We start from the raw sequence: 23,737 nt of genomic DNA, 5'->3' as shown, positions 1-23,737 counted from the left end.
CCGGCACAGCTGATGATAGGATGTCAGATTCGCACCACTTTACCCTCTGTGGGTGTCTTCTAGCCGACCTGCTCTGTTTCTCGGGATGAGGTCCTTAGGAGGGATGAAGAGGCAAAAAGGGGCTATTGATTCTTCTATGACATGAGACATTCTGTGAGGCCCTTGCAGGAGCTGAATGTGGGGCAAAGTGTCAGAGTTAAACTGGATGATGAGAAAAAATGGAAGATGCCTGCTACGGTAATTGGATGCTCTCCAGAACCAAGGTCTCATGTAGTCCTTACTGATGGAGGGACAGTCACACGTCAAAATAGAAGACATCTTCAGCCAGTACCTGAGAGTTTGGGACTGAATGCCTCAGAGCCACATCCGGTGGGATCCCCTGTTTTAAGAGGGATGCCTTCCCCTCAGCAAGATCACAGTGGGGATAATTATTTGCTTCCAGCAGACTTTCAATCACCTTCTTCTGTATCAGAGGACAGTTCATGCAAAATGAGGTCAAGTGGAAGAGTGGTGAAACTTCCAGCCCGATATCGGGATTAGCACTTGTTAGAGCAGTGACCGGAAGAATGGACAGAATAATCCCATGGTCACTGTGACTAGTCTACCGCGATGTTCAAGTTAGGATTGTATTTCTTGTTTATATATATATATATATATATATATATATATATATATATATATATATATATATATATATATATATAAAATATTTTTTAGGGGAGAGATTACTTGTTTCACCACTTGTGGTGAAAAGATATATACTATTTTAATTAGATGTAGTCACATCTTATGGTGCAGACCCTATGGTAATTAATATTAAGAAGTAAAAAAGATAGATGGAGTATACAAATTTCAAGAAATTAAGCATAAGGAAAAAGGATTGCAGCACTCTTTTAGAAAATAGTCTTATATAAATTTATTTCAGAATCATATCTAAAAATAGCGGACTCCAGCCCTATCCATGGGCAGAATTCCTACACATCATAGACACACATTAAAAAAAAAAAAAAAAAAAAAGGATGCAAAAATCACACTTGACTGGCCAGTCTTATCTATAAATAATAATCTATTTGTAATTTGGTATATAGATATAAACAACCAAATAAAAATACATCAATGCAGCGCTAAACGCTACAGATATGATATCATACAAAAGATTATAACAGTATAGCAACAAATGTAACGAAAGAATGTTGCAACTTTCGAATGGTCCCCTTCATAGATAATATGTAACTTCAAAACAAGTTATGCATAGAAAGACCGTGCTAGCATAGTCATAGTTCCATATAATAGTGTTGCACCATTGTTATTATGCACCAGTTCAACAGAGCTAAGAAAAAAAGGTTTAAGTTCACTTTACCATTTCCACGGCAGCGTCCGTTGTTCGGTATTGCTCTTACTACCGATATAGGCTGTCACGCTTAAAAGTAAAGGATCACTGTTATCAAACCTTTTGCAGAGTCGTATCTCAGTGTATCTTCTCTGTTTATTCTACACCTCCCGATGCAAAAACAGCCACACTTAGCTCGGCGTTTCTTCGCTTCTCCTGGGCTGTATACCATCTGAGGCAACTTATTGGAAACAAGTATGCACAGAACCAGGCCGTGCACTGTATCCGGGGTAAATTCCAGACTTCCACTCTTTCTCCGGTCAGCTTTTCGCTTTTGTTTCCGATTAGTGGTGTCTTTCCCCCTTAAGGGGGGGTGTAGAATAAACAGAGAAGATACACTGCGATACGACTCTGCAAAAGGTTTGATAACAGTGATCCTTTACTTTTAAGCGTGACAGCCTATATCGGTAGTAAGAGCAATACCGAACAACGGACGCTGCCGTGGAAATGGTAAAGTGAACTTAAACCTTTTTTTCTTAGCTCTGTTGAACTGGTGCATAATAACAATGGTGCAACACTATTATATGGAACTATGACTATGCTAGCACGGTTTTACTATGCATAACTTGTTTTGAAATTACATATTATCTATGAAGGGGACCATTCGAAAGTTTCAACATTCTTTCGTTACATTTGTTGCTATACTGTTATAATCTTTTGTATGATATCATATCTGTAGCGTTTAACGCTGCATTGATGTATTTTTATTTGGTTGTTTATATCTATATACCAAATTACAAATAGATTATTTATAGATAAGACTGGCCAGTCAAGTGTGATTTTTGCATCCTTTTTTTTTTTTTTAATGTGTGTCTATGATGTGTAGGAATTCTGCCCATGGATAGGGCTGCAGTCCGCTATTTTTAGATTTGATTCTGAAATAAATTTTTATAAGACTATTTTCTAAAAGAGTGCTGCAATCCCTTTTCTTTATACTTAAATTGTCGAAATTTTGTATGCTCCATCTATCTTTTTTACTTCTTAATATATATATATTTTTTTTTTTTAACTTTTTATTTGTTGTACACTAAACAAGACTATTTCTTTCATGTAATTAGCAAGAGTCCATGAGCTAGTGACGTATGGGATATACATTCCTACCAGGAGGGGCAAAGTTTCCCAAACCTCAAAATGCCTATAAATACACCCCTCACCACACCCACTAATCAGTTTTACAAACTTTGCCTCCCATGGAGGTGATGAAGTAAGTTTGTGCTAGATTCTACGTTGATATGCGCTCCGCAGCAGGTTGGAGCCCGGTTTTCCTCTCAGCGTGCAGTGAATGTCAGAGGGATGTGAGGAGAGTATTGCCTATTTGAATTCAATGGTCTCCTTCTACGGGATCTATTTCATAGGTTCTCTGTTATCTGTCGTAGAGATTCATCTCTTACCTCCCTTTTCAGATCGACGATATACTCTTATATTTACCATTACCTCTACTGATTCTCGTTTCAGTACTGGTTTGGCTATCTACTACATGTAGATGAGTGTCCTGGGGTAAGTAAGTCTTATTTTCTGTGACACTCTAAGCTATGGTTGGGCACTTTTATATAAAGTTCTAAATATATGTGTTTAAACATTTATTTGCCTTGACTCAGGATGTTCAACGTTCCTTATTTTCAGACAGTCAGTTTCATATTTGGGATAATGCATATGAATTAATCAATTTTTTCTTACCTTAAAATTTGACTTTTTTTTTTCCTGTGGGCTGTTAGGCTCGCGGGGGCTGAAAATGCTTCATTTTATTGCGTCATTCTTGGCGCGGACTTTCTTGGCGCAAAAATTTTCTTGTCAATTCCGGCGTCATACGTGTCGCCGGAAGTTGCGTAATTTTTTTGACGTTTTTGCGCCAAAAAATGTCGGCGTTACCGGATGTGGCGCCATTTTTGGCGCCAAAAGCATTTAGGCGCCAAATAATGTGGGCGGCTTTTTTGGCGCTAAAAAATTTGAGCGTCATTGTTGTCTCCACAATATTTAAGTCTCATTATTTATTGCTTCTGGTTGCTAGAAGCTTGTTCATTGGCATTTTTTTCCCATTCCTGAAACTGTCATTTAAGGAATTAGATCAATTTTGCTTTATATGTTGTTTTTTCTATTACATATTGCAAGATGTCTCAGATGGACTCTGAATCAGAAGCCACTTCTGGAAAAACGCTTAACTGAGTTTCAGTTCTACCAAAGCTAAGTTAATTTATTTTAAATGTTATAAATGTTTATCTTTAGCTATGGTTTGTAATGTTATTATGTTATAGTTTTACATGCGGAATCCATTAGTATTTATGCTTTATATATTTTATTTTCTTATAAGAAATATTTAGAAGACTTATAAGAAATATTTTTCTGATTCTATGTTAAAGGCTTTGTCTGACTTCGTGCCTTCTAATAAAATTTTTAGGTCTTTTTCACTTCTTTTTTAATTATTGAAGTTTCAAATGACCAACAACATACTGATTTATCCTTCTCTGATGATGTTTTTTTCTCTTTCAGAAATTTTCTTCATCAGATATTGATACTAACAAATCTACTTTTTTATTATTTTTCTATTATTAAAGTACATTTGTTCTTTGTTGAAAAGGTGTTGATTATTTTGGATATTAAGGTAACTAGTTCTTTAAGACTAGCTGACATTATTTCTGCCTATTTATTTCTTCTGTGTTTTCAGAGGTTTTCTTTCCAATTCCCTATACTAGGGAATGGAATAGGCTGAGAATTTTCTTTTATTCCTTCTTCAAAGGTTTTAAACTATATTCTTTGCCAGCAGTTAAACTCAATTTGGAGGGTTCTCCAATTTATTGGGGCTATCTCTAATTCTACTAATTATGCTATTATTTCTATAGCAAAATAGTATTTATTTTCCTTTAGATAGTTGTATCTTATTTATGGAAAATTATTTAGTTTCAGGTACTCCTGTGATTTATTTGGATATTGCAATTGCTTCATTTTCTCTGTTTACTTTAAGATCAAGTATCAGATTATGATTTATTTTAGCATTGTTAAAGGGACAACATTTACTAGACTAGGTGCTGTTGCATTTGTCTTGTTGTTTTGCATTTATTGATTATGCAAGTCCACTGTATTGGCTGGTCCTTTAAACTGGACTATCATGCTAATAATTTCATTTGTGTCTTCATTTTATTGAATATTTTCGCAAATGAGGGTTAATCTATGTCTTTAGCTTTTTTAGCTAGAAGAATTTTGTGATTAAAAAAAAAAAAAAAAAATCCATATTTCTTTTGTTCTAAGATAATCAATTATTTGTTTTATAATTGGATTCAATTCTTAACTGTTACTCTGGGCTTCAAGATTGAGTTCTAAGACTAAAACTTTAAGCTTATACTGGTTTGGTTGTTCTTATTAAGGAACGAATTCCTGAGTTCTTTCCCAAGTAACATGTCTATAATTGGAGTTCGAAATCAGCTCCCTAATTTTGCGATGTACGTGCCGTATTCCAGCTTGGCTGGTAAGGGGCAGGTTAAGGCTTCTTTGAAATTTATTTTGTCCAAATTTCTTTGATTTTATTCCAGTAAGGCTAACACTTTCTTTAACTGTGTTTCTGTCCTATATATTTTGGGTACTGTTGAAGCATGGCTGGGCACCCATGGGGTTCAAGCGCTGCTCAGACCTGGAATCTTCTGGGGTATTTCTTCCAGTTCCTTTTGAGGAACCGGGTTTTGGAGTTTTATTCAAACTATTTTGCCTTTTTATGGTCATTGATAGCATTATTTGTTTTCATTAGATACAATAAATGCATATTTTCATTTTTCTGTTTTCATTCAGATTATTTTCTGAGGATGCGGAATCTCATATGATTCACTTGCTCTTCAGGACATAGTTAGAGGATCTTTTTTTCAAAAGCTCTTGATTCCTCACACAAGGGTCACCTTTTTTAGGTTTCCAGATAGTTTGTGTCACTGTCCTTGTCTCTATCAGACAAGGGATAATGTTATTGGGTTCCGTCTATCGGTACCTTTAGTCTCTATTATTTTATATGCATAGAAGTTTTAGGTCTTATGGCCACAGCATTGGATTCAATTCCCTTTGCTCATTTTCACTAGAAAGAACCTTTCCAGTATTTTATAAGTGTTGTTTCTTCAAGAACATGGTTGGAGGATCAATTTACCAAAAAGTTCGTTTGATTCCTCAGACAAGGGTAACCTTTTTAGGTTTCCTGATAGATTCAGTGTTCTTGATTCTGTCTCTGACAGACAAGAGGCGTCTGAAATTGGTTTCAGCTTATCGAAACCTTCAGTCTCAATCTTTCCCTTTGGTAGCCTTATGCATGGAAATTCTAGGTCTTATGACTGCTGCATTGGACGCGATCCCCTTTGCTCGTTTTCACATGCGACCTCTTCAGCTCTGTATGCTGAACCAGTGGTGCAGGGATTATACAAAGATATCTCAATTAATATCTTTAAAACCGATTGTTCGACACTCTCTGATGTGGTGGACAGACCACCATTGTTTAGTTCAGGGGGCTTCTTTTGTTCTTCCAACCTAGACTGTGATCTCTACAGATGCAAGTCTGACAGGTTGGGGAGCTGTATGGGGGTTTCTGATAGCACAAGGGGTTTGGGAATCTCAGGAGGTGAGATTACCAATCAACATTTTGGAACTCCGTGCAATTTTCAGAGCTCTTCAGTCATGGCCTCTTCTAAAGAGAGAGTCGTTCATTTGTTTCTAGACGGATGATGTCACAACCGTGGCATATGTCAATCATCAAGGAGGAACTCACAGTCCTCTGGCTATGAAAGAAGTCTCTCGAATACTTGTATGGGCGGAATCCAGCTCCTGTCTAATTTCTGCGGTTCATATCCCAGGTATAGACAATTGGGAAGCGGATTATCTCAGTCGCCAAACGCTACATCCGGGCGAATGGTTTCTTCACCCAGAGGTATTTCTTCAGATTGTTCAAATATGGGGACTTCCAGAAATAGATCTGATGGCTTCTCATCTAAACAAGAAGCTTCCCAGGTATCTGTCCAGATCCAGGGATCCTCAGGCGGAAGCAGTGGATGCATTGTCACTTCCTTGGAAGTATCATCCTGCTTATATCTTTCCGCCTATAGTTCTTTTTCCAAGATTCTAAAGGAGCGTTCGTTTATTCTGCTGGTGACTCCAGCATGGCCTCACAGGTTTTGGTATGCGGATCTTGTCCGGATGGCCACTTGCCAACCGTGGACTCTTCCGTTAAGACCAGACCTTCTATCGCAAGGTCCTTTTTTCCATCAGGTTCTCAAATCCTTTAATTTGAAGGTATGGAGATTGAACGCTTGATTCTCAGTCATAGAGGTTTCTCTGACTCTGATTAATTCTATGTTACAGGCTCGTAAAACTGTATCTAGGAAGATATATTATCGAGTCTGGAAGATTTACATTTCATGGTGTTTTTCTCATCTTTTTTCTTGGCATTCTTTTAGAATTCCTAGAATTTTACAGTTTCTTCAGGATGGTTTGGATAAGGTTTGTCTGCAAGTTCCTTGAAAGGTCAAATCTCTGCTCTTTCTGTTCTTTTTTCACAGAAAGATTGCTAGTCTTCCTGATATTCATTGTTTTGTACAAGCTTTGGCTCATATAAAACCTGTTATTAAGTCAATCTCTCCTCGGAGTTTGAATTTGGTTCTGGGGGCTCTTCAAGCTCCTCCGTTTGAACCTATGCATTCGCTCGACATTAAATTACTTTCTTGGGCCTAGATTTAGAGTTTGGCGGTAGCCGTGAAAACCAGCGTTAGAGGCTCCTAACGCTGGTTTTAGGCTACCGCCGGTATTTGGAGTCACTCAAAATAGGGTCTAACGCTCACTTTTCAGCCGCGACTTTTCCATACCGCAGATCCCCTTACGTCAATTGCGTATCCTATCTTTTCAATGGGATCTTCCTAACGCCGGTATTTAGAGTCGTTTCTGAAGTGAGCGTTAGAGCTCTAACGACAAAACTCCAGCCGCAGAAAAAAAGCAGGAGTTAAGAGCTTTCTGGGCTAACGCCGGTTCATAAAGCTCTTAACTACTGTACCCTAAAGTACACTAACACCCATAAACTACCTATGTACCCCTAAACTGAGGTCCCCCCACATCGCCGCAACTCGATTAAATTTTTTTAACCCCTAATCTGCCGACCGCCACCTACGTTATACTTATGTACCCCTAATCTGCTGCCCCTAACACCGCCGACCCCTGTATTATATTTATTAACCCCTAACCTGCCCCCCACAACGTCGCCGCCAGCTACCTACAATAATTAACCCCTAATCTGCCGACCGCAAAGCGCCGCCACCTACATTATAGCTATGTACCCCTAATCTGCTGCCCCTAACACCGCCGACCCCTGTATTATATTTATTAACCCCTAACCTGCCCCCCACAACGTCGCCGCCAGCTACCTACAATAATTAACCCCTAATCTGCCGACCGCAAAGCGCCGCCACCTACATTATAGCTATGTACCCCTAATCTGCTGCCCCTAACACCGCCGACCCCTATATTATATTTATTAACCCCTAATCTGCCCCCCACAACGTCGCCGACACCTGCCTACACTTATTAACCCCTAATCTGCCGAGCGGACCGCAACGCTACTATAATAAAGTTATTAACCCCTAATCCGCCTCATTAACCCTATAATAAATAGTATTAACCCCTAATCTGCCCTTCCTAACATCGCCGACACCTAACTTCAATTATTAACCCCTAATCTGCCGACCGGAGCTCACCGCTATTCTAATAAATGTATTAACCCCTAAAGCTAAGTCTAACCCTAACACTAACACCCCCCTAAGTTAAATATAATTTTAATCTAACGAAATTAATTAACTCTTATTAAATAAATTATTCCTATTTAAAGCTAAATACTTACCTGTAAAATAAATCCTAATATAGCTACAATATAAATTATCATTACATTATAGCTATTTTAGGATTAATATTTATTTTACAGGCAACTTTGTAATTATTTTAACCAGGTACAATAGCTATTAAATAGTTAAGAACTATTTAATAGCTAAAATAGTTAAAATAATTACAAAATTACCTGTAAAATAAATCCTAATCTAAGTTACAATTAAACCTAACACTATACTATCATTAAATTAATTAAATAAAATACCTACAATTACCTACAATTAAACCTAACACTACACTATCAATAAATTAATTAAATACAATATCTACAAATAACTACAATGAAATAAACTAACTAAAGTACAAAAAATAAAAAAGAACTAAGTTACAAAAAATAAAAAAATATTTACAAACATAAGAAAAATATTACAACAATTTTAAACTAATTACACCTACTCTAAGCCCCCTAATAAAATAACAAAGACCCCCAAAATAAAAAAAATGCCCTACCCTATTCTAAATTAATAAAGTTAAAAGCTCTTTTACCTTACCAGCCCTGAACAGGGCCCTTTGCGGGGCATGCCCCAAATAATTCAGCTCTTTTGCCTGTAAAAAAAGAAATACAATACCCCCCCCAACATTACAACCCACCACCCACATACCCCTAATCTAACCCAAACCCCCCTTAAATAAACCTAACACTAAGCCCCTGAAGATCTTCCTACCTTGTCTTCACCATCCAGGTTCACCGATCCGTCCTGAAGAGCTCCTCCGATGTCCTGATCCAAGCCCAAGCGGGGGGCTGAAGAGGTCCATGATCCGGTCGAAGTCTTCATCCAAGCGGGGCAGAAGAGGATCTTCCATCCGATTGAAGTCTTCATCCAGGCGGCATCTTCTATGGTCTTCCATCCGGAGCGAAGCGGCAGGATCCTGAAGACCTCCAGCGCGGAACATCCATCCGGCCCGACGACTGAACGACGAATGAGGGTTCCTTTAAATGACGTCATTCAAGATGGCGTCCCTCGAATTCCGATTGGCTGATAGGATTCTATCAGCCAATCGGAATTAAGGTAGGAATATTCTGATTGGCTGATGGAATCAGCCAATCAGAATCAAGTTCAATCCGATTGGCTGATCCGATCAGCCAATCAGATTGAGCTCGCATTCTATTGGCTGTTCCGATCAGCCAATAGAATGCGAGCTCAATCTGATTGGCTGATTGGATCAGCCAATCGGATTGAACTTGATTCTGATTGGCTGATTCCATCAGCCAATCAGAATATTCTTACCTTAATTCCGATTGGCTGATAGGATTCTATCAGCCAATCGGAATTCGAGGGACTCCATCTTGGATGACGTCCCTTAAAGGAACCGTCATTCGTCGGGAGACACCGAAAGAAGAGGATGGATCCGCGTCGGCTGCTTCAAGATGGACCCGCTCCGCACCGGATGGAAGATCGAAGATGCCGCTTGGATGAAGATGTTTGCCGGTCCGGATGTCCTCTTCTTGCCGGATAGGAGGAAGACTTTGGAGCCTCTTCTGGACCTCTTCAGCACCGGATGCCAGGACGGATCGGTGATACCTGTTGAGGTGAAGACAAGGTAGGAAGATCTTCAGGGGCTTAGTGTTAGGTTTATTTAAGGGGGGTTTGGGTTAGATTAGGGGTATGTGGGTGGTGGGTTGTAATGTTGGGGGGGGTATTGTATGTTTTTTTTTACAGGCAAAAGAGCTGAATTTCTTGGGGCATGCCCCGCAAAGGGCCCTGTTCAGGGCTGGTAAGGTAAAAGAGCTTTTAACTTTATTAATTTAGAATAGGGTAGGGCATTTTTTTATTTTGGGGGTCTTTGTTATTTTATTAGGGGGCTTAGAGTAGGTGTAATTAGTTTAAAATTGTTGTAATATTTTTCTGATGTTTGTAAATATTTTTTTATTTTTTGTAACTTAGTTCTTTTTTATTTTTTGTACTTTAGTTAGTTTATTTCATTGTAGTTATTTGTAGGAATTGTATTTAATTTATTTATTGATAGTGTAGTGTTAGGTTTTATTGTAGGTAATTGTAGGTATTTTATTTAATTAATTTATTGATAGGGTAGTGTTAGGTTTAATTATAACTTAGGTTAGGATTTATTTTACAGGTAATTTTGTTATTATTTTAACTAGGTAACTATTAAATAGTTCTTAACTATTTAATAGCTATTGTACCTGGTTAAAATAAATACAAAGTTGCCTGTAAAATAAATATTAATCCTAAAATAGCTACAATGTAATTATAATTTATATTGTAGCTATATTAGGATTTCTTTTACAGGTAAGTATTTAGCTTTAAATAGGAATAATTTATTAAATAAGAGATAATTAATTTCGTTAGATGTAAATTATATTTAACTTAGGGGGGTGTTAGTGTTAGGGTTAGACTTAGCTTTAGGGGTTAATCCATTTATTATAGTAGCGGTGAGCTCCGGTCAGCAGATTAGGGGTTAATAATTGAAGTTAGGTGTCGGCGATGTTAGGGAGGGCAGATTAGGGGTTAATACTATTTATGATAGGGTTAGTGAGGCGGATTAGGGGTTAATAACTTTATTATAGTAGCGCTCAGGTCCGCTCGGCAGATTAGGGGTTAATAAGTGTAGGCAGGTGTCGGCGACGTTGAGGGGGGCAGATTAGGGGTTAATAAATATAATATAGGGGTCGGCGGTGTTAGGGGCAGCAGATTAGGGGTACATAGGGATAATGTAGGTGGCGGCGCTGTACGGAGCGGCAGATTAGGGGTTAAAAATAATATGCAGGGATCAGCGATAGCGGGGTCGGCAGATTAGGGGTTAATAAGTGTAAGGTTAGGGGTGTTTAGACTCGGGGTACATGTTAGGGTGTTAGGTGCAGACGTAGGAAGAGTTTCCCCATAGGAAACAATGGGGCTGCGTTAGGAGCTGAACGCGGCTTTTTTGCAGGTGTTAGGTTTTTTTTCAGCTCAAACAGCCCCATTGTTTCCTATGGGGGGGGATATCGTGCACGAGCACGTTTTTGAGGCTGGCCGCGTCCGTAAGCAACTCTGGTATCGAGAGTTGCATTTGCGGTAAAAATGCTCTACGCTCCTTTTTTGGAGCCTAACGCAGCATTTTTTTGGACTCTCGATACCAGAGTTAATTTTATGGTGCGGCCAGAAAAAAGCCCGCGTAGCTAACGCACCCCCTTGGCCGCCAAACTCCAAATCTAGCTGTTGGAAAGTTTTGTTTCTTTTGGCCATCTCTTCTGCTAGAAGATTTTCTGAATTATCTGCTCTTTCTTGTGAGTCTCCTTTTCTGATTTTTCATCAGGATAAGGCGGTGTTGCGAACTTCTTTTAAATTTTTACCTAAGGTTGTGAATTCTAACAACATTAGTAGAGAAATTGTGTTCCTTCATTATGTCCTAATCCTAAGAATTCTAAGGAAAAGTCGTTGCATTCTTTGGATGTAGTTAGAGCTTTGAAATATTATGTTGAAGCTACTAGGGATTTCCAAAAGACTTCTAGTCTGTTTGTTATCTTTTCCGGTTCTAGGAAAGGTCAGAAGGCTTCTGCCATTTCTTTGGCATCTTGGTTAAAATCTTTGTTTCATCATGCCTATGTCGAGTCGGGTAAAACTCCGCCTCAAAGGATTACAGCTCATTCTACTAGGTCAGTTTCTACTTCCTGGGCGTATAGGAATGAAGCTTCAGTTGATCAGATTTGCAAAGCAGCCACTTGGTCTTCTTTGCATACTTTTACTAAATTCTACCATTTTGATGTGTTTTCTTCTTCTGAAGCAGTTTTTGGTAGAAAAGTACTTCAGGCAGCTGTTTCAATTTGATTCTTCTGCTTATAATTTCAGTTTTTTTCATTATAAGATTTAAACTTTATTTTGGGTGTGGATTTTTTTCAGCGGAATTGGCTGTCTTTATTTTATCCCTCCCTCTTTAGTGACTCTTGCGTGGAAGATCCACATCTTGGGTAGTCATTATCCCATACGTCACTAGCTCATGGACTCTTGCTAATTACATGAAAGAAAACATAATTTATGTAAGAACTTACCTGATAAATTCATTTCTTTCATATTAGCAAGAGTCCATGAGGCCCACCCTTTTTTGTGGTGGTTATGATTTTTTTGTATAAAGCACAATTATTCCAATTCCTTATTTTTTATGCTTTCGCACTTTTTTCTTATCACCCCACTTCTTGGCTATACGTTAAACTGATTTGTGGGTGTGGTGAGGGGTGTATTTATAGGCATTTTGAGGTTTGGGAAACTTTGCCCCTCCTGGTAGGAATGTATATCCCATACGTCACTAGCTCATGGACTCTTGCTAATATGAAAGAAATGAATTTATCAGGTAAATTCTTACATAAATTATGTTTTTTGTATGCTTCTTGTATACCTTGTTATTTGTTGTATTCTTAAAAAAAAATGTAAGCTTTGTCCTTTGAAAAAGGGGAAGATGTGATGAGTGGGAGGTGACTTCACCGGATGGGGGCGTGGCTTACAGCCGTTATTGTCTATGTCGCAGTTACCAAGTTAGATGTGTTGTGCAAGCTGTATACTTCTATGCTCTGCAATAAAATAGCTTTGTACCTATTATGCTGTGTCCTGCATCTCAAGGCAATCAGAACTATTTTTCTCCTTGTTCAAAAAGGACAATTTACATCTTCAATAGATATGAAGGATGCCTACCTTCATATTCCAATTCTCAAGGATCATTTTTTCCCCCCCAAATTTCTTCTTATTGAGAAGAGCTCAGGTAAACAACATCTAATCAATTACATACAAAAAAAATCAGTGCTGTTCAGGCTACAATTATGAAATATAAAATAAACATTGACAAGAAGCATTTATTACAAAGAGTATGAAAATAGGAGGTATTAGTTCCAAAGATACATTATTATGAGCGTGTTGTCCTGCGACAGTTATACACGGATAAGAGGCAACTTTCCAAGACAATATAAATTGAATTTTGTAATAAGCTTATATGGTATTACCCACAATGCAAGTATAATATGATTACTGCACATATTTACCACAGCTTTCTCATTTTCTGTCACCTGAACTCCCTCATTTTTAAACGTTTAAACTAAACATTAACTAAACTAAACATATAAACTAAACAAATCAAAATAGGCCCAAGAGTAAAGGAGCAGCTGTCTTAATAGGAGAGGTTTACAGTTAGACAATCCCCAGATACATATACAGTAGATGATGTATATAGCATATCTGATTGCAAGTAAGGCTCCTGGAAATGGGGAGATACCAAACAGCAGTTTGTTAAAACAGCGTACCTGCAAAAACATATCTGAGAAGAGCATTATTAGGGAGGGCCATCCTATTAACTGCGAAAATGTACTGCCAAACAAATTGCTTCTTGTAAACCGTAATCTAGGAGCTGCCTAACCAAATGAACCAACCAAAACCAAACAAAGTAGACCCAATGTTAAGTGAGTGCCTTAATAAGAATTAAAAAATAAGAAAAGTTTGCCTTTGAATAATAATCCCCCTATAGATATGAATGATATATACAGGTATATAGACTACTCAAAATATCAAGATATATGTGGCTATGAGCTTAAGCGGGATGCTGTAGATGGACAGGTCTTAAACGAAAGTTTGCAGAGACCTTATACTTTAAATGTTTGGAGGGGTCATATTGTTAGTAGACCTCGGTTAGTGATATGTAGGCTACTTAAGTATACAAGACACATTTAGCTGTAACATCAATTTGCTGAGGTGTTGTACTTTCTAAAAAAATATGGCTAGTAAAAGTAATATTGGGAAGGGTCAAAATGTCAGCTGAATATAATACAAAGCATGCTTTGTAATGAGCAGTAAATCCACTATCCAAGTACAAAGTTCCAAGTATATAAGTATATAAGTATATATATATATAAAAGACAACATGGGCTCTATCATTAATAAAACTAAATATCAGGGGGGGAAAAGAAGAAAACATGCCACAATAGTAAAAATAAACAAACTGTAAACTATATTATTGCCCCATCAATGATAATTTCAGGACAAAGATCAAAGTCATAACTGAGTCCTTCATAGTATGGGGATCAACAACCAAAGCGCTTATCTTCCAGATTTCTTTTTTTTCTTTGGTAGAACCCACAAGTTATGTCTTAACCGATCCTATTTTTAAGAGAAGTAAACCAGAAGCCAAACACACATTGTGCACTCCAGACTTCATATATAATGTAGGGCAGGTAATTGAACAAGTTACTGACCAATGAGTGGCTTAACCCTGAGTAGGGCCCCTCTCTCTGTACGAAGAAGGGTTGTGTTGCTGTCGATCCGAATTCAAGGGTATTGTGGAAAATCTTCTCCTCTTCCGTTATATCAAGAACTGTGCCCGGAGTTAGGGTGAGTGATGAGGAGGGCTCTAAGGACATCACCGATACGGGCACTTGCAGCCGACTTCTGGGAGGATATTGCAGTAGTGGGCTTTCCATAGATTCAAAGAGTGGATCCATGATAACCTCCGGCACACTCAGATAGGGAAGAGCTGCTCCGGTCTTCGATAATACTGTTGTTTCTCTCAGCTGTAGTGAGGCTGTCTCCATGGGGCCGTATTCAACGTTCCGTGAGTAAGATATACTGTTATCTAGTATATTCTGTGGAGCAGGGTCATGTTGATCGGGGGTGGATTTCTTTAGTTGGAGACGTTGCTCCACCATTTTTATTATTGCGTAAAGCTCCGTGCAGGAAAAAAGGAGCTGCCGATCTAGCTTAGACAGAAGTATGTCTTTTCTAATAAAAGAGAAGAAGAAAGAAGGCGCCACAATAGTGCAAAATCAGTGATGTCACAGATAACCCCAGTTCCAACTCGTTGTACTTACAGGATCTCAAGCACTTGATAAGTGCCACAACAGCATCCTGAGCTCTTATAGTCGCTCAGCAGACTAATCCTCATACTTCAAACTCCTCTGTGTTGTAGGTGTAGCTGTAATCTCACACAAGTACATAGGGGGAGAAGAATATTCTGTACTGACCATACACTCGTATATAGATGATAGTCACAGAAGTGTTCAAATTCAGCTCAAACTACTGAATGGCTGCTAGAGTATTAAAAATACCGTGGATAGTCTCATATAATTTAAAAGACTTTAATAAAAACAATAGTAATGCACGATGTTTCACGGTCTTACAACGACCGTTTCATCAGGTGAATTACATGTTAAATGTTCCACGGACTTAAATACACTTAATCGGCGTCCTGAAGATTGCAGTGCGCATGCGCGAAAGTATCCCCTTTCTGAAGACAAATCAAAGCTCATTCAGAGCGGACCAATCATATAGGTCTTAATCAACACACCTCCATAGAATGAGGCAGTGTTGGTACACACGCGTGTCACTTCTCTATAGACCAATCATGTACCACCTGTATAGGACCATTCAAACAAGTCCCACATTGACGCACCCAAGTGATATGGGGCCAGTGTGAGATTAAGGCCTCTAGTTATCAAAGTCTGGTAGACCTGATCCGACAGCGCGGATCAGGTCCGCCAGACTTCGCTGAATACGGCGAGCAATATGCTCACCGTATTCAGCATTGCACCAGCAGCTCACAAGAGCTGCTGGTGCAACGCCGCCCCCTGCAGACTCGCGGCCAATGGGCCGCCAGCAAGGGGGTGTCAATCAACCTGATCGTACTCGATCGGGTTGTATTGTGGCAATTCCTGTCCGCCTGCTCAGAGCGCCAGAAACACGGGGCATCAAGCTCCATACGGAGCTTGATACATATGCCCCATAGTGTACATTAATATCAAGTCTACTCATTGCTATCACGTATCACGGGGTGTGTCGATGTGGGGCTTGTTTGAATGGTCCTATACAGGTGGTACATGATTGGTCTATAGAGAAGTGACACGCGTGTGTACTAACACTGCCTAGTTCTATGGAGGTGTGTCGATTAAGACCTATATGATTGGTCCGCTCTGAATGAGCTTTGATTTGTCTTCAGAAAGGGGATACTTTTGCGCATGCGCACTGCAATCTTCAGGATGCCGATTAGGTGTATTTAAGTCCGTGGAACATTTAACATGTAATTCACCTGATGAAACGGTTGTTGTAAGACCGTGAAATGTCGTGCATTACTATTGTTTTTATTAAAGTCTTTTAAATTATATGAGACTATCCACGGTATTTTTAATACTCTAGCAGCCATTCAGTAGTTTGAGCTGAATTTGAACACTTCTGTGACTATCATCTATATACGAGTGTATGGTCAGTACAGAATATTCTTCTCCCCCTATGTACTTGTGTGAGATTACAGCTACACCTACAACACAGAGGAGTTTGGAGTACGAGGATTAGTCTGCTGATCGACTATAAGAGCTCAGGATGCTGTTGTGGCACTTATCAAGTGCTTGAGATCCTGTAAGTACAACGAGTTGGAACTGGGGTTATCTGTGACATCACTGATTTTGCACTATTGTGGCGCCTTCTTTCTTCTTCTCTTTTTTTAGTACTGAACTATACGCCAACTATATATCTGAAGAAGCAGCAAGCCGCGGATTTACCATCCTTTTGGTGCAGGAGACTTTATTATTATCCCCTGGTACAGGGGTTACAAGTATTGCTCACCATCAAGTTTTGTGGGACTTTACACTTGGCTTCAGGGACCAGCTGTGCCATATACGATAAGTTTGTTATACTTTTGAATAACACCGATTTTTTTTATTTCTGTACACAAACCATTTGGCAATTGGGTTTGGTTTATTACACTCACTTTTTTGTATACACTGGGCAGTAATACCCAACTTATTTGATCTCACTAATATATATAGAGTGTTATTGTGGGGAGTCTTTATATCCCCCCCGACACATGATACACATGTTTTGTTATTAGTAGGCGCATCCAATTTTTACATTTCTAATGTCTTTTCTAATGCTGGTGTCCGTGCTTGCATCTTTAGTTAAATATATAGCCATTATATAGGGTTCGGAGATTACCACAACTGTTTAGAAGAAAGTGTAGATACACCGTGGTGGCGGGAATTTGCCACAATGCCAGAAGGCTTTAACAATTTCAATTTGCTTCTCGGCGGCTAAGGGATGTTTAGCTTTGATCCAGGAAGGTTCCCGGGCACAGATATTGCCAAGGGATAGAAGAATGACAGTATATATCGCCACTTTTCACCATAAGCTATGCGGAGCCTTAGTAATCAATGGCCATCTTAGCATGCCGCCTACCGGAAGTCCCCTCAAGGATCATTTTTAGTTTCTCTGATTTGCTTATCTTGACAAACATTTTCAGTTTGGTCAGGCTACTACTTCCAGAATTTTCCCAAAGGTTCTGAGAACTCAGTTATCTATCATCAATATAAGTATATATAATAAATATTGAATAAATTCTGAAACAATTGCTTATAGTGGTTATTGTCTCCATCATACAGCCTGTTTTGGCCTTTTTAATAGTATAAGGATAAGATCATTTCTGTCTGTTAATTTGGCACACCTAGGTAGCGCTTGCTGATTAGTGGTTACATTTAGACACCAATCAGCAAGCGCTACCCAGGTGCTGAACCAAAAATGGGTTGGCTCCTAAGCTTACATTCTTGCTTTTTCAAATAAAGATTCCAAGGGAACGAAGAAAAATTGATTATAGGAGTAAATTAGAAAAGTGTTTAAAATTGCCTGCTCTATCTGAATCATGAAAGTTTAATTTTTGACTAGACTATTCCTTTAATGTTTTAATGCATTCTGATCAGTCTTATACTGCTCTTGCTTCTAAAGGTATTACTGCTCCGTCTGTTTGTTTCTTACAGGGGAGTTCTTCAGTTTTTTCTCCTGGTGTTAAGGACTTAATTTACTCTACAGCATCTGAAATATTAGCGGCTATACCTCCTTCAATTAAGCTTCTTTCTTGGAAGATTTTGTTTCTTTTGGCTACCTGTTCTGCTAGTAGAGTGTCTAAATTATCTGCTCTTAAATGTGATCCTCCTTATCTTATTTTTCATCAGGATAAAGCAGTTTTAAGGACCACATTTTACTTTTCTTTCATGTAATTAGCAAGAGTCCATGAGCTAGTGACGTATGGGATATACATTCCTACCAGGAGGGGCAAAGTTTCCCAAACCTCAAAATGCCTATAAATACACCCCTCACCACACCCACAAATCAGTTTTACAAACTTTGCCTCCTATGGAGGTGGTGAAGTAAGTTTGTGCTAGATTCTACGTTGATATGCGCTCCGCAGCAGGTTGGAGCCCGGTTTTCCTCTCAGCGTGCAGTGAATGTCAGAGGGATGTGAAGAGAGTATTGCCTGTTTGAATTCAATGATCTCCTTCTACGGGGTCTATTTCATAGGTTCTCTGTTATCGGTCGTAGAGATTCATCTCTTACCTCCCTTTTCAGATCGACGATATACTCTTCTATATATACCATTACCTCTGCTGATTTTCGTTTCAGTACTGGTTTGGCTTTCTACAAACATGTAGATGAGTGTCCTGGGGTAAGTAAGTCTTATTTTCTGTGACACTCTAAAGCTATGGTTGGGCACTTTTTTATAAAGTTCTAAATATATGTATTCAAACATTTATTTGCCTTGACTTTTTTCCTGTGGGCTGTTAGGCTCGCGGGGGCTGAAAATGCTTCATTTTATTGCGTCATTCTTGGCGCAGACTTTTTTGGCGCAAAAAATCTTTTCCGTTTCCGGCGTCATACGTGTCGCCGGAAGTTGCGTCATTTTTTTACGTTCTTTTGCGCCAAAAATGTCGGCGTTACGGATGTGGCGTCATTTTTGGCGCCAAAAGCATTTAGGCGCCAAATAATGTGGGCGTCTTATTTGGCGCTAAAAAAAAATAAAAAATTTGGGCGTCGCTTTTGTCTCCACATTATTTAAGTCTCATTTTTCATTGCTTCTGGTTGCTAGAAGCTTGTTCTTTGGCATTTTTTCCCATTCCTGAAACTGTCATTTAAGGAATTTGATCAATTTTGCTTTATATGTTGTTTTTTTCTCTCTTACATATTGCAAGATGTCTCATGTTGCATCTGAGTCAGAAGAAACTTCAGGAAAATCGCTGCCTGGTGCTGGAACTACCAAAGCTAAGTGTATCTGCTGTAAACTTTTGGTAGTTGTTCCTCCAGCTGTTGTTTGTATTAAATGTCATGACAAACTTGTTAATGCAGAAAATATTTCCTTTAGTAAAGTACCATTACCTGTTGCAGTTCCCTCAACATCTAATGTTCAGAGTGTTCCTGATAACATAAGAGATTTTGTTTCTGAATCCATTAAGAAGGCTATGTCTGTTATTCCTCCTTCTAGTAAATATAAAAAATATTTTAAAACTTCTCTTTATCCAGATGAATTTTTAAATGAACATCATCATTCTGATTCTAATGATTCTTCTGGTTCACAGGACTCTGTCTCAGAGGTTGATGCTGATAAATCTTCATATTTATTTAACATGGAATTTATTCGTTCTTTACTTAAAGAAGTCCTAATTGCTTTAGAAATTGAGGATTCTGGTCCTCTTGATACTAAATCTAAACGTTTAGACAAGGTCTTTAAATCTCCTGTAGTTATTCCAGAAGTTTTTCCTGTTCCAGGTGCTATTTCTGAAGTAATTTCCAGAGAATGGAATAATTTGGGTAATTCATTTACTCCTTCTAAACGTTTTAAGCAATTATATCCTGTGCCGTCCGACAGATTAGAGTTTTGAGACAAAATCCCTAAAGTTGATGGGGCTATTTCTACCCTTGCTAAACGTACTACTATTCCTACGGCAGATGGTACTTCCTTTAAGGATCCTCTAGATAGTAAAATTGAATCCTTTCTAAGAAAAGCTTATTTGTTTTCAGGTAATCTTCTTAGACTTGCTATATCTTTGGCGGATGTTGCTGCAGCTTCAACTTTTTGGTTGGAAACTTTAGCGCAACAAGTATCAGATCATGATTCTCATAACATTATTATTCTGCTTCAACATGCTAATAATTTTATCTGTGATGCCATTTTTGATATTATCAGAGTTGATGTCAGGTTTATGTCTCTAGCTATTTTAGCTAGAAGAGCTTTATGGCTTAAAACTTGGAATGCTGATATGTCTTCTAAATCGACTCTACTTTCCCTTTCTTTCCAGGGTAATAAATTATTTGGTTCTCAGTTGGATTCTATTATCTCAACTGTTACTGGTGGGAAAGGAACTTTTTTACCGCAGGATAAAAAATCTAAGGGTAAAAACAGGGCTAATAATCGTTTTCGTTCCTTTCGTTTCAACAAAGAACAAAAGCCTGATCCTTCATCCTCAGGAGCAGTTTCAGTTTGGAAACCATCTCCAGTCTGGAAAAAATCCAAGCCTTCTAGAAAAGCAAAGCCAGCTTCTAAGTCCACATGAAGGTGCGGCCCTCATTCCAGCTCAGCTGGTAGGGGGCAGATTACGTTTTTTCAAAGAAATTTGGATTGATTCTGTTCAAATCTTTGGATTCAGAACATTGTTTCAGAAGGGTACAGAATTGGTTTCAAGATAAGACCTCCTGCAAAGAGATTTTTTCTTTCCCGTGTCCCAGTAAACCCAGCGAAAGCTCAAGCATTTCTGAAATGTGTTTCAGATCTAGAGTTGGCTGGAGTAATTATGCCAGTTCCAGTTCTGGAACAGGGGCTGGGGTTTTATTCGAATCTCTTCATTGTACCAAAGAAGGAGAATTCCTTCAGACCAGTTCTGGATCTAAAAATATTGAATCGTTATGTAAGGATACCAACATTCAAAATGGTAACTATAAGGACTATCCTGCCTTTTGTTCAGCAAGGGCATTATATGTCTACAATAGATTTACAGGATGCATATCTGCATATTTTCCGATTCATCCAGCTCACTATCAGTTTCTGAGATTCTCTTTCCTGGACAAGCATTACCAGTTTGTGGCTCTGCCGTTTAGCCTAGCAACAGCTCCAAGAATTTTTACAAAGGTTCTCGGTGCCCTTCTGTCTGTAATCAGAGAACAGGGTATTGTGGTTTTTCCTTATTTGGACGATATCTTGGTACTTGCTCAGTCTTCACTTTTAGCAGAATCTCATACGAATCGACTTGTGTTGTTTCTTCAAGATCATGGTTGGAGGATCAATTCACTAAAAAGTTCATTGATTCCTCAGACAAGGGTAACCTTTTTGGGTTTCCAGATAGATTCAGTGTCCATGACTCTGTCTTTGACAGACAAGAGATGTCTAAAATTGATTTCAGCTTGTCGAAACCTTCAGTCACAATCATTCCCTTCGGTAGCCTTTTGCATGGAAATTTTAGGTCTTATGACTGCTGCATCGGACGCGATCCCCTTTGCTCGTTTTCACATGCGACCTCTTCAGCTCTGTATGCTGAACCAATGGTGCAGGGATTACACAAAGATATCTCAGTTAATATCTTTAAAACCGATTGTACGACACTCTCTAACGTGGTGGACAGATCACCATCGTTTAATTCAGGGGGCTTCTTTTGTTCTTCCGACCTGGACTGTAATTTCAACAGATGCAAGTCTTACAGGTTGGGGAGCTGTGTGGGGGTCTCTGACGGCACAAGGGGTTTGGGAATCTCAGGAGGTGAGATTACCGATCAATATTTTGGAACTCCGTGCAATTTTCAGAGCTCTTCAGTCTTGGCCTCTTCTGAAGAGAGAATCGTTCATTTGTTTTCAGACAGACAATGTCACAACTGTGGCATACATCAATCATCAGGGGGGGACTCACAGTCCTCTGGCTATGAAAGAAGTATCTCAAATTCTGGTTTGGGCGGAATCCAGCTCCTGTCTAATCTCTGCGGTTCATATCCCAGGTATAGACAATTGGGAAGCGGATTATCTCAGTCGCCAAACGTTGCATCCGGGCGAATGGTCTCTTCACCCAGAGGTATTTCTTCAGATTGTTCAAATGTGGGAACTTCCAGAAATAGATCTGATGGCTTCTCATCTAAACAAGAAACTTCCCAGGTATCTGTCCAGATCCCGGGATCCTCAGGCGGAGGCAGTGGATGCATTATCACTTCCTTGGAAGTATCATCCTGCCTATATCTTTCCGCCTCTAGTTCTTCTTCCAAGAGTAATCTCCAAGATACTGAAGGAATGCTCGTTTGTCCTGCTGGTAGCTCCAGCATGGCCTCACAGGTTTTGGTATGCGGATCTTGTCCGGATGGCCTCTTGCCAACCGTGGACTCTTCCGTTAAGACCAGACCTTCTGTCGCAAGGTCCTTTTTTCCATCAGGATCTCAAATCCTTAAATTTAAAGGTATGGAGATTGAACGCTTGATTCTCATCATTTTTCCTGGCATTCTTTTAGAATTCCGAGAATTTTACAGTTTCTTCAGGATGGTTTAGATAAAGGTTTGTCCGCAAGTTCCTTGAAGGGACAAACCTCTGCTCTTTCTGTTGTTTTTCACAGAAAGATTGCTAATCTTCCTGATATTCATTGTTTTGTACAAGCTTTGGTTCGTATAAAACCTGTCATTAAGTCAATTTCTCCTCCTTGGAGTTTGAATTTGGTTCTGGGGGCTCTTCAAGCTCCTCCTTTTGAACCCATGCATTCATTGGACATTAAATTACTTTCTTGGAAAGTTTTGTTCCTTTTGGCGATCTCTTCTGCCAGAAGAGTCTCTGAATCATCTGCTCTTTCTTGTGAGTCTCCTTTTCTGATTTTTCATCAGGATAAGGGGGTGTTGCGAACTTCTTTTGAATTTTTACCTAAGGTTGTGAATTCCAACAACATTAGTAGAGAAATTGTGGTTCCTTCATTATGTCCTAATCCTAAGAATTCTAAGGAGAAATCGTTGCATTCTTTGGATGTTGTTAGAGCTTTGAAATATTATGTTGAAGCTACTAAGTCTTTCCGAAAGACTTCTAGTCTATTTGTTATCTTTTCCGGTTCTAGAAAAGGCCAGAAAGCTTCTGCCATTTCTTTGGCATCTTGGTTGAAATCTTTAATTCATCATGCCTATGTTGAGTCGGGTAAAACTCCGCCTCAAAGGATTACAGCTCATTCTACTAGGTCAGTTTCTACTTCCTGGGCGTTTAGGAATGAAGCTTCGGTTGATCAGATTTGCAAAGCAGCAACTTGGTCCTCTTTGCATACTTTTACTAAATTTTACCATTTTGATGTGTTTTCTTCTTCTGAAGCAGTTTTTGGTAGAAAAGTACTTCAGGCAGCGGTTTCAGTTTGAATCTTCTGCTTATGTTTTCATTAAACTTTATTTTGGGTGTGGATTATTTTCAGCAGGAATTGGCTGTCTTTATTTTATCCCTCCCTCTCTAGTGACTCTTGCGTGGAAAGATCCACATCTTGGGTAGTCATTATCCCATACGTCACTAGCTCATGGACTCTTGCTAATTACATGAAAGAAAACATAATTTATGTAAGAACTTACCTGATAAATTCATTTCTTTCATATTAGCAAGAGTCCATGAGGCCCACCCTTTTTGTGGTGGTTATGATTTTTTTGTATAAAGCACAATTATTCCAATTCCTTATTTTATATGCTTTCGCACTTTTTTTCTTATCACCCCACTTCTTGGCTATTCGTTAAACTGA

The sequence above is a fragment of the Bombina bombina genome, chromosome 7 (genome assembly GCF_027579735.1).
Source record: "Bombina bombina isolate aBomBom1 chromosome 7, aBomBom1.pri, whole genome shotgun sequence".
NCBI classification, from domain to species: Eukaryota; Metazoa; Chordata; class Amphibia; order Anura; family Bombinatoridae; genus Bombina; species Bombina bombina.
The sequence above is the reverse complement of the archived record's forward strand: the minus strand, read 5'-3'. Positions refer to the sequence as shown.